Consider the following 13,359-nt stretch of genomic DNA (forward strand, 5'->3'; position numbering starts at 1 on the left):
GCCTGAGGAATCGGCATTTTTTTTCCAAATTCATTTCGGTTCATTTTTACTGGCTTTTTTTGGCCGATATTTTTAATTTAATTTTCTTCCTTTATTCTGGTCTTGAAAGGAATATCTTGTACAATTCCAGATACATTAAATGCTTAGAAGTTGTGTAGTTGTTTTTCTCATTTCTCTATCCAGTGTTGAAGGATTTTCTTGTTGAAATCTTTTTGAGCTTGTTGAAACATTTTCAGGATCATAGCTTCTAAATGAGTAAGTTGTTTTTGTCCTTCTTAACATGTGTGCTATTAATAAAATATATTTTCCTTGGACTGGACTAGTAAACAAGAAATAGGGGCAGGTACCGTATGCCCACCTTTTTTTTAGGTACCCGCAGACAAGCAGAAGAGATTAGGATCAAAAAATAGTGATCTGATAAGTTAGGATCAGGTCAGTCAAATCACGTTCAGGGCGAGTACTCTGCCCGTGCCCACCCCTACTTCTATATTGATGTCCTTGATACTTTGCATTGCTTCATTGTGGCCAATTGCATCATAACTCTTAACAGCTTGTTAAAAGAAGCTGGTCAGTAACATTCCAGGAAACTAAGCCTTGAAGTTACTGCAAATGTGCCTACAACTGTATCTTCCAGTCACAAATGGCAGTAGCTATTCATACGCAAGGTTCAACCCCTAAATGAAGAGCAAAACTAGTCAGAGGAAACCAAGGCACACAACAGGTTGTAGAAATTTTAACTGATAAGATAAAGTATTTAATACCTATCTTTACCTCCCCAGCAGAAACCTGCAGCCCCTATAGCAGTATATCCTTTGCTTTTCAAGGCAGAAATTACTTTCTTAGCATCCTCAGATCCTTTGTCCTGAAAGCATCATATGTAAATCAAACAATATCAATGCTTATTGTGAGAAATCCTATGCCCCTAAAATTTGAGATCAGATAATTTTAAAGCCTCTTAAAATTTGTTATAGAAATCATAGTAGTACCACTTACTTTCAGGATTAGCTATATTTATAACCACTCTTATTGGAATACCCCAGGTGCAATCAAAGAATATTAATCTTGCAGTCCAGTTTCTGTGTTAAACATACCGATGGATGAGCATTTTTCCATGCTTTCGGATCAAAATTAGGATTTCCAACATCAGCAGGGTCACCAAAAAGGAAATCTGGAACCACTACAAAGAATCCAGTATCTGCAACCTTGTCTGTAAGTTTTCTTTATAACAAGAAAGCAAATACCAGCTGAAATAAACATAAAAATTATTATACTGCTAACAAATACAAATGTCGTATCCAACTAATCATTAATAAGCATGGTTGCTATGGTCAGGCTTGACGGTAAAAAGAGTCAGTTGTAATCAACTATGCTTCTGACTCACAACTTTTGACACAGAACTTTATCTGGTAATAAAATACTCTGGTTGACACTTTAGCAAAGAAGACGTCAGTTGAAAAAAAGAAAATTACCTGCTCTTGCAAAGATAAAGATGCAGAAAGTGTTTTGTGCTAGTTATTACTCAGATGAATTTTAGATAATTGACATATAAATTGTACTTAGCAAACAGTTTAAGATTGGTATGTTCATTTGCCTCAGACCACTATGTCACATACCAACGGCACATTGAAAAATGTAGCCATGTTTGTGTACAACAAATAAACAATCCTCCATCTACCATCAACTAACACAAGAACGGGGTACACTTTAGAGTTCTGCTTTTAGCATTTCCTGTTTTTACCATATCTTTCCAGGAAAATGGAATGCTGCCTCATACATGTTTATAAAGATGATGAACTGCAAGGAACCTAATTTAATTATGACTTGAATGGAGATTGGATAATTAAGGGCCTCAATTGCTAGCCTTATTGTGTAGCAGCAAGGAAATTATAGCAGAAGTTCATTATTCTGCAATATTCTTTTTCAAAATTTTGGTTGATCAAGGGATGAATGTTTTATTGGACCTCTTTTGAGTTCTAACATAGAAAGAAATGTTTTTGCTTCAAATTGGAGGCATAGTGTAGTTTAGAAAAATTAATAGTTCAAAATCAAACTTAAAATTCATTGATCAATCAGTTTTTTTTAGCTGCCTCAAATTCAAAAGAAAATTGAAATCCAAGCATGATCCGGGGTACTGCATGGACTAAATACACTATGCATTATCATATGCATGTGTCTATCCAGTCTTGGATGCTAACCTATTCCGAAATTATGGATAGACAAACTATGAGTTCTGAGAATATTATGAATCTCCTTGAGCCTTAATAGCTGCATTTAAATAGATGGGCTTGTTAGAATCTACTTACCTCAAATTTGGAGCTTCATACCCTGCAAAACAATCCCAGCAAACCTCAACATAAGCAGTTTGCAGATATAGTAATTTTTTAGAATGTGATGGTAATCATATTCTAAACTTTACAAAATAAACTTAGTAGAAAATTAGAAAAAAAAAAATTCCTCACATGGATACCCAGTGGAATTGGGAGGTTTTCCAAATTCACCGATAATATACACACTAATACATGAAGAATCAGCATTAGGACCATTATAGTTTCTAACAAACCAGATCGTGTTAATCAACCAAAGTTCGCTTCGCTCATCTCATCGTGTATTTAACAGAAGCAAAGGCTCAGTAACGGTCCACTAAAAAGTCATAGCAAATCCCATAAAAATTATACCAGAAACAAGAGTACTCCCCATAAGCAATCAACTTCTTTAGTGATCCTACCAAAATTCATCCCTACATTAAGTAACGGTAGAGAACATCCTAGAAAAAAAAAAGTAACGGTAGTAATGAAACATTCATCAATAACAGGTCAAGATGATATTTGCTCCTGTCTTTGTTTTACATGTTCAACTAGTCTTTAGCTCTAACTACAAAAAGTAGAAAGCAAGCAAGAAACTATTAAGTGCTCAACTAGTTGAAAATGTTAGGGCGGTTATTTGTATTTAACCTTTGGTGAAAACTATCACCTATTGTGAGGACCCGTAAAATTCTTTATATTTTTCTTAAAAATGCCCTTTTATTTGAAAATTATTACTTTATAATGGCCCTACTACTCAATCACCCTACAATAAGTGTAAATGAATCTAGAACGTAGGGTTTCACTTTTCATTTTCAAGTTAGAGCGAATTAGAGTTTTCACGTTTTTTCGTAGTGTGACTATTCGGTACGGGGTGAGGATCAAATTTGGTAGGTAAGAGTGAATTTTGGGATGAGGAAGTATTATATAATTAGAAGTGATAATAATAAGTTAGTGATTAGAAGGCAAAAACCCTAGTATACGCGATTTAAGAAAATCGGTGCGAACCGACGTGTACCGTGCACTACCGATTGAACACACCACTTGATCACCACTTTCTTACCATATAAATTTATTAATATTTGTGTAAAATATCCCCTCATTCTCAGCTACCTTTGGCCGAAAATGTTGACCAAATTTGCAAGGAAAAGCAAAAAAAAAAAATGAGTGGAAATTGGTGATGCCACTTGTTGGCCATCTAGGGTCTTGACCAAGACCAAATTATCTTGCCTTCTTATCACCATTTAGCTTCCTTTCTTCATCATTTTCTGCTTGCTTTGGCTGAGAGAGAGGGAGAGAAAAACCAAGGGAGAGATACACCAATCCATCTTGAGTTTGAGTCACTTAAGTGAGGAAACAAGAAACTAATCCGATTAAAACTTTTTTTGAGTGTTTAGCTAGTGGTGTGTTGGTGAAAGTTTGGAAGGAAAAGTTAGGGCTACTCTTGGAAGTAACTTTAGTAAGGTAATAATGTTGATTTACCATTTCTTACTCTTAATCTTGCTTAACTTGGCATAGCACCTTAAATTTGTGGTGGATGATAGCTATTATAATGATTTGGATGGATATAGTGTATGTTCTTGAGTTACATGAGTTAAGGGTTTGAATGATTTTCTACCTATACTTGTTGTATGGATAGTACATGTTGTATCTAAGCTTATATAAGAGGTTGTGGTAGTGATTGAAGCAAGAAATGAAGAAAGTTTCCTTTGAAACCGTAAAATTTCAGATTTCTGGAAAACTGTAGCTCAGTTCTGTCTGGTTCCAGTTCGTGATGTTAGAGGCCGAATTAGGCTTATCATAAAACATGAAAGTTGTAGAGAATGATGTTTTATAGTTGCCTAAAATATTTCAGCCCAATCGGAGCAATGTAGCCTATAAAAAGACCAAAATACCCTCACTACCCTAGGATGCATCCAGTGATCAGTTTTAGATAGTTCATCCCATTTGACCGTGTCTATTCACTATGATCTGTGCTGATTTAGCCATTTTCCAAAACATGAAAGTTTTAGTACTTTGTCTTAGCTTTTCAACGCCTCCAAGAACGCCTTAAACGGACTTTGGTAGCTTGAGATATAGTCATTTGAAGGTAGTATGGTTAACTGGCCGGTTAGTTGGAATTTGGTTTTGTGAATTGGGAATTTGACTGGGTTACACTAGAAATTAGACTAGGTGGTTTTCACCAAAGTTGTAGCCCTTTGTCTTAGCTTCGAAACGGTATAAGTTGCACCTCAATCCAATAAGCGTAGCCTGGAATGTGTCCATTCCGTAAAAACCTGTCAAATCTGTCTTTTGTTAAACTTCATTTCCGCACATGTCATTAGTTTGATTTTTGTACTTGTATTACCTTGAGTCTATTGAACAGCTATTGAAATGAATTTGTGTTGTGTGTAACTTTGGGTTTGATTGAGGAAAAGAATGAAGCCATAAATGGTTGGAAATAGGAAAATACAAAGGGCGTGCTGCCCAAATTTACGCTCGAGAACTAGAGACATATACTTGCGACTTGAGTAAGGGTTAAGAGTGACTACTGCTTGAACCATCTAGGATATTTGCGTCTTCTTTTACTGAGGTATATAAGTAAGGATTGGCCGAACTTGTACCCTTGAGAAATACAATCACGACTATTAGGAATACGTTTTCCTTGTACTTTCGACTCAAATGGCATCTTCAAGTATAAATGTTACAAAGTTATATAGTTTGAAAAGCGAGCGAGTGTTTCACGAATATTCTCCAAGTGAATTTCCATTTCTTGATTTTTATTGAACGAAACGTCTACATTTCGAGCCTTAGTCGATTTTCAAAGTTCTGAAACAAAGTTTTATCGCAGATTTGGACTCCGAACCCGGAGTATAACCCAGACGTGATTACTAGGGGCACTTCATTTTGGTGAGTGCTTCCAAATACCTGATTGAATTGGACACTTATTTCCAATACTTGATCAATATGATTAAATGATATATGATTGATTTGATCGGGCAAGAATGTACTTTATCGCACTTGCCCTTATTTGATATATACTTGTTTATTGTTGAAATTGATTTGATATACTTGTTTATGATGTGCGCACTTCCTGGAATTCCAGAAACCCTGCGGCAAGTTACTCGAGTCGAGTCGGTAAGGGTTTGGTCGATTGGGTAACGAACCCTGGGTCTCTTGTTTGTCGAGGGGAGTGATATCTCCTCGATTAATCGGTATACTCGAGCATTACCACCCATGTTTATTGAGGATTTTGGGCCCAGTAGGGGGTTTGAATGGTGGACGGAGAGTAGTGTAAGTGGTGTTCTACTAGATTGGTTACTTACTTGAAAGTTGACGAAGTGTCAACTATTACATGATCAAGCTCTTGGTGATGCTTTGGGAATTTGGCTCCTGAGAGCCATTCGTATCCTTATACTTTGAGATGATTGTTACTTGTAGTGTTATTGTTTCTTTTAAAACTTTACACTTGCTCATTTTGAGATTGTTACTTGTAGTGTTATTGCTCACTTTTATGAACTCTTCATGCTCGTTACTTTGCTATATCGAAAACTTGTACTTATAAATAATGGTCAATTTGCTATTTGGAACCTCACTGGGCTTTTAGCTCATTCCACGCCATTTATTTTCCTTATAGGGGTACGAGCGAGGCGTGAGACGTGTACAGACTAGCGTAGCCTAGTTGTTTTAAATTTTGTAATTGTACTCGCACTAGTCGCTCGATTAGGGTTGAATATACTGAGAATTTAAATCTTTTGATGTACTTGGGAGCCGTTATTTCGTTTATTATTAAGGTTGCACCTTATTTTAATTAATGCGAGTGAGTGAGTCTTGGCGAAAGTTAGGCAGGCGGTCCGCTAAACCCTAGAGTACGCCCAGGGGGAGGTGGGGCTGTCACACCTATGAAACCCCAAAATCTTTATAGCGATTATTGAGAAATAATTAACACAAAATTGCGAAAGCGTACCTGAATCCATATTAACAAACTTGATACTTGAATCCTTAGGGATTTTGGGGTGACCTTCCAGATCAACACGTATTCGCCGATCCTTGAGAGAGCCCTTTAGTATTTTTCTGGTATCTTTCCTGACGATGGGATATCAGGGAAGAGCTATTTTTTGTGGTATTAGAAAATACGACAACTAGAATAATGATCTGTGTGACGTGGGGACCATAACCCTATTTATAGGTAACATTTAGTTACCTTTTGGAGCCCTATTTCAGCCCATCATAGAAATAGGAGCCCTTAACTCTCTACATATTAAGGGCCCACATCCTACTAGATACATTAAACCCAAACTATATTTGATCACTTTAATTGAATTTAACCTTAATCGACAGTTTGCAATACATAATTATTTACATATAAGTCCAATGTTGGATTAAGAATTCAACAATCTCCCACTTGGACTATATGTGTAACTTTAAATTATATTTTGCAATTAACCGTATGAGATCAACTTTACTGTCATTATCACAATGTATCTGTAACCAATTCGGTCCATCAATTACAGCAATATAGGATCAAAGCGGCCTTTGTTACAATTTCGTAACTCGACCCATCAATGATCACATATATCGATGCAATTGAATGACATGAATCATGATGTGGATGTGTAGCATGAAAATTTCATGTAATGTGATCAGAACATGTCTATTTTCAACTGATCCACCTTAAATTTTCATGAGATCAAATCATACCAAAGTCAGAGTGTAAATAAATCCAAACTTTATTTATGCATAAAATATCCTCAAATCCTTCAAATCAAAAAATATCATAAGAGCGTTCAAAATAACAAACTCCCACTAAAACTATACATCATTTAACAACACGACAGTCATATGAGCAGTATGCTCATGAAACATTTTGGATGGTAATCCCTTAGTGAGCGGATCCGCAACCATGGAGTTTGTCCCGATATGCTCTATCGATAACTATCCATTCTGTACTCTTTCTTTAATAGTCAGGAACTTGATATCTATATGTTTAGATTTCGTCGAGCTCCTGTTATTATTGGAATACAGGACTGCTGACTTATTGTCACAAAATAATTTGTGTGGTCTTTCAATACTATCCACTACACGTAATCCTGTGACAAAATTTCGCAGCCAGATTTCTTGGTTGGATACCTCATAACAAGCTATAAACTCTGCAGCCATAGTAGAAGATGCTATGATGGACTGTTTAGCACTCTTCCAAGATATGGCACCTCCAGCCAACAAGTAGATATAGCCTGACGTTGACTTCATAGTATCTTGGCATTCAGTATAATCGGAATCAGTATACCCAATGATTTCTAACTCATCTGACTTCCGATATGTGAGCATGTAGTCTTTTATTTTCTGTAGATACCGTAAGACCTGTTTGGTTGTTTTCCAATGATCTAATCCTAGATTATTTAAATATCTACCCAACATTTCAGTAATGTACGCAATATCCGGACGCGTACATACTTGAGCATACATTAGACTCCCTACTGTTGACGCATAAGGAATCTTTTGCATCTCTTTTTCCTCAAAAGCATTCTTAGGACAATGCTCAAGACTAAATTTGTCTCCTTTAGCCACAGAAGTGTCACCTGGTTTACAATTTTGCATGCCATACCTTTTAAGAACCTTTTTGATATGGCCCTTTTGTGATAGTCCAAAAATACCCCAAGAGCGATCACGGTGTATCTGTATACCTAACATAAAAGATGCATCACCAAGATCTTTCATCTCAAAATTCTTATTTAGAAATTTCTTGGTTTCATGCAATAGACCAATATCGTTACTGGCAAGTAAAATGTCATCAACATACAATACCAGAAAAATATACTTACTCCCACAGAACTTATAGTATATGCAATCATCTATTAAATTCATCTCAAAATCAAATGAGATGATCATTTGATGAAATTTGAAATACCATTGTCGAGACGCTTGTTTGAGCCCATAGATAGATTTTTTAAATTTGCAAATCATATTCTTTGGATCTCCTGATACAAAGTTTTCTGGTTGCACTATATAAATCGTCTCATCAGTGTTACCATTGACAAACGTACGTTGTCTTTACATCCATCTGATATAACTCAAAATCGAAATACGCCACTAGTGCCATAATAATTCTAAAAGAGTCCTTTGAAGAGATCGGAGAGAAAGTTTTTTTATAGTCGATACCTTCTTTTGGTATAAATCCCTTAGCGACAAGACGAGATTTGTATATTTTCACATTGCCTTTCGAATCCCTCTTGATTTTAAATATCCATTTACAACCAATGGGTTTCGCACTTTTTGGCAATGGGATAAAATCCCAAATATCATTGTCTTTCATGGATTTAATCTCCTCATTCATAGCATCGATCCACTTTTGAGAATTTGAACTTTTCATGACTTGACGGAAGTTGATTGGATCATCTTCCATCAATCCAATATCATCCTCATGTTCTTGAAGAAAAATAATATAATCATCTGGCACTGCACTTCTCCTTTCTTTAGTGGATCTTCTTAATGGCACTGGTTCTTGGAGTGGAAGAGTTTGTTCTTCTATAACAGTTTGTTTCTTCGACATTGTCTTGATTTGTTATGTCATGATCTTGTTCAGGAATAGGATCCAAAATAAAATCAATGACACCTGTGGGAATATTAATATATTTCTCTTTAAAGACAATGTCCCTTACTGTATTTTTTTCCCTAAACTCGACATCCTCAAAGAATCGGGCATTTTCTGTCTCAAAAATTGATTTAGTTGTGGGATCATAAAACTTGTAATCTCTGGATCTTTCAGATTATCCAATAAAATAACAACTAATCGTTCTTGAGTCCAATTTCTTTTCATTTGGCCTATAAGGCCTTGCCCCAACTGGACACCCCCAAACATGCATATGCTTTAAACTGGACCTTTTTCCTATCCAAAACTCATAAGGGGTTTTGATAGTTGCTTTAGTTAGAACTCTATTAAGGATGTATGCTGCAATCTTAAGTGCTTCACTCCAGAGTGACTCTGGTATGGTAGAGTGACATATCATACTCCTTACCATGTCTTTAAGAGTTCTATTTCGTCTTTCAGCTACATCATTCATAGTGGGTGAACCCAGCATAATGTACTGTGGGACAATACTGCATTCCTCTAGGTATTTAGCAAATGGTCCTGGACATTATTCACCTGAACCGTCATATCTACCATAGTACTCACCACCACGGTCAGATCTGACGCTTTTAATTCTTTTGTTGAGTTGATTCTCAACTTCAGGTTTAAAATTTTTGAACACGTCCAGTGACTGTAACTTTTCAGAAATGAGATATATGTAGTCATATCTTGAAAAATCGTCTATGAACGTTATAAAATATTGTTAACCATTCCAAACAGATGTAGAAAATGGCCCACAAATATCCGTATGTATAAGTTCTAAGACGTCTGAAGACCTATTGGCTTCAAATCTTCTTTGATTGGTTTGTTTCCCCTTTATACAGTTAATGCAATCATCAAAATCTGTAAAGTTTAAGGGGTCGAGAATTTCATTTGACACAAGTCTTTTCATTCTCCGCTTGGAGATATGTCCCAATCTCTTGTGCCATAATGCGGCTGAATTCTCATTGGTTAATTTTCTCTTTATTCCTATAGTACTCAAATGCAGAGATTCATTAAATGAGGCAATCGTATCAATTAAATATAGATTATCGTAATGCATTAAAGAACCAGAACCAACTAATTTTGAATCATGAAACAATTCAAAATTTTCATTTCCAAATGAACAAAAATAACCAAATTTGTCCAAAACAGAAATAGAAATTAAATTCCGTCTAAAAGACGTTACAACAAATGTTTCATAGAGATCCAAATAAAATTCGATTTTTAACAATAATCTAAAAACTCCAATTGCCTCAACTTGAACTGTTTTGTCATCGCCTACGTAGATATATCTTTCGTTATCATTAGGCTTTCGACAATTCAGGCAACCCTGCATAAACACACTGATGTGAGTTATTGCACCAGAATCTAACCACCATATGTGTCTAGGTACCGAAGTTAAATTAACCTCAGAACAAACCAAATTAAAAGGCATACCTTTCTTAGCACGTCAAGCGTAATAGTTGGTGCAATACTTCTTTTGATGCCCTTCAACTCCACAGAAGAAACAACTATTCTTTCCCTGATCATTTGATTTCTTTTGTTGTTTCTTTTGTGGGGCTGTACCTGCAGCTCATTTTTCCTTTTTTCTCTTAAGTCCCTTGCTTTTATTATTAGTGGTTGACACCAGATGGACACTTTCTGTCTGTTCTTGCTTCAACCTTTCCTCTTCCTCTACACAGTGTGAGATGAGTTCATTTAGAGACCAAGTTTCCTTTTGACAGTTATAACTCACCTTAAACTGGCTAAATTGTGTATAAGAGATATTAAAATCAAATGCACTAGTAACTCTTCAGAGAGTTTCAACTTAAGTGCATTTAATTTCGAAGCAAGATGAAACATCTCCATGATGTACTCTCTGATATTGTCTTTACCACTATATTTCATTAAAACTAAGCATGTCAAGAGCGTACTAACTTCAGCCTTTTCGTTCTTGACAAACCTTTTTTCAATGTCCTGAAGGAAGTCTTTAGCGGTTACAGTCGTTTCTGATATAGTTCCCCTGAATGCTTTTGGAACGGCCTTTTTAATGATCATCAGACACAAGCGATTTGATCTCTCTCACCTCTCATTATATCTCTTTTAATCAGAGGTACTCTGATCTGTAAGAGGTGGAGGAGAATCATCCCTTAACGCAAGGTCGAGATCCATTACTCCAAGTACTATCAAGAGATTTTCTTTCCAGGACTTGAAGTTTGTGCCATTCAACATAGGAATATTATTGATGTTGGAAGTAATATTCGTAAGATCATTTGCAATTGAACAGAAAACATTAAATAATTAAAACAAGCTCACATAAACCAAACAATAATAAATTTAAATAAAGGTAACCCCATCTCAAGATACCGATGTTCCATTAATATTTTGTCTTTGGACAAAAATATTAATTTCGAAGTAATATCTTGGTGCAATAATAAATACTGATAATAATAACATGTCAAAAATAAATTTTCCTTTGGGCCAATTTATAAATCACATGTAAAATCCAAATAATTATCACGTATTTATTACCAAGTGCACATGTAATTTCATTAAATATTGACATTCCTTTGGGCCGATCAATATTCATAAAATTACAAGTACCCAACTAGTTATATTTTAAAATAAATTAATTTCCATAATAGAGGTCACTTTGGTGGCATATTATTTCAATTAATTTATTCCAAAATATATATATTAATACCAATATTCAAATTTAAAATTATCCAAATTAAACAAAAATTTTGATCAAAATCAATTTTGGTCAATTCTGGTCAAAACATGATCAAACCTGGTCAAACTAGTTAAATTTAGTCAAACCAATCAATTGGATCAAGACTTATTGGACTAAAAGTCCATATCCATAATTGAACCAATTTTATCATTAAAGTCCCAAATTTTCTTGAAATCCATAAGTACTTTAAAAAAATTTATATTTAGTGGGTCTCATATATAGACTTTATAGGACTTAAATGTCTTATTAACTTTATTAGGGTTCACTTAAATTAAAGAGACCCTAATTTCCTTGATATGATTTCTCAAACAAAAAAACAAGTCAAAGAGTCCAATTGTAAACAATTGAGCTATAAAGGCATAATGAAAAGTCACGGCAAAAGGAAAAATATTTTGGCTTTCTGTTTGAGAAAAGACAAATTACATGACAATCAATTATGATTTCGATCCACATGCCAACTAGTAATTAAGCTAAGCCGAATTCTCCAGATGTAAAAGTAGGGAATCGGCCAACCAAAAAAAAACATGAAGAAACAATTGAATCATACAACTAAAGTTGGACTACGGTGGGATCCACTACATTTCATATGTTCAAAAGCATTGAATGATTTGACCGCAAGCAATTCATGTCCATTAACTATACATGAACATTCGTCCAAGGCAGTACATTACTTACGTAAGCACCCATAAACATAAAAAACCACATAAGGACTCGTCAAGCCATAGAAGCGGAACCCACGAATTCATTTTTTTTTTCCTTGTTTGCATATGAGTCAGAGGGGCGCCGTGCAAACGAAAACATAATTTACCATAATTCTGAATTCATGTAGTGTGGCAGAAGCAACCAAAATCATACACATATATGATTAAAGCAGTGAATCCACAAGACTTGAACACATAATAAACATATATTTAACAGCATCAGAGTCCGCAGCTAGTAGCCATGAAAACAGAACCAATAATAACAAAAACTATGAATTACTAAAACAAAATTATTTCTTAATAATCAACCATATGGGCTCTGATACCACTTGTTAGGGTGGTTATTTGTATTTAACCTTTGGTGAAAACTATCACTTATGAAACCCCAAAATCTTTATGGCGATTATTGAGAAATAATTAACACAAAATTGCGGAAACGTACCTGAATCCATATTGACAAACTTGATACTTGAATCCCTAGAGATTTTGGAGTGGCCTTCCAAATCAACACGTATTCGTCGATCCTTGAGAGAGCCCTTTAGTATCTCTCTGGTATCTTTCCTGATGATGGGATATCAGGGAAGAGCTATTTTTTGTGGTATTAGGAAATATGACAGCTAGAATAATGATCCGTGTGACCTGGGGACCATAACCCTATTTATAGGTAATATTTAGTTACCTTTTGGAGCCCTATTTCAGCCCATCATAGAAATAAGAGCCCTTAAGTCTCTACACATTAAAGGCCCACATCCTATTAGATACATTAAATCCAAACTATATTTGATCACTTTAATTGGATTTAACCTTAATCGACAGTTTGCAATACATAATTATTCGCATATAAGTCCAATGTTGGATTAAGAATCCAACAGAAAACTCATCAACAAAATCAGGCTGATGATCATTACCGAAAGCATCAGCAATCAGAAGGATGGCGCGATGGGAGTCTCGGTGTCAAGTAACATATGTTTGAAGCCCAGCGATTTCTTCTACATTTCCTGCTCCACAGGTTGAACTAAGCTATGGAGGATTCAAAAAACACATTGGACCCGACAT

At 35.3% G+C, this 13,359-nt stretch overlaps 1 pseudogene; it reads right to left on the reverse strand.

Annotated features, from left to right (window-relative positions):
* Positions 1 to 437: 437 nt before the first annotated feature.
* Positions 438 to 13,359, reverse strand: LOC113771134 (annotated as a pseudogene).

This window comes from Coffea eugenioides, chromosome 5 (assembly GCF_003713205.1).
Source record: "Coffea eugenioides isolate CCC68of chromosome 5, Ceug_1.0, whole genome shotgun sequence".
NCBI classification, from domain to species: domain Eukaryota; kingdom Viridiplantae; phylum Streptophyta; class Magnoliopsida; order Gentianales; family Rubiaceae; genus Coffea; species Coffea eugenioides.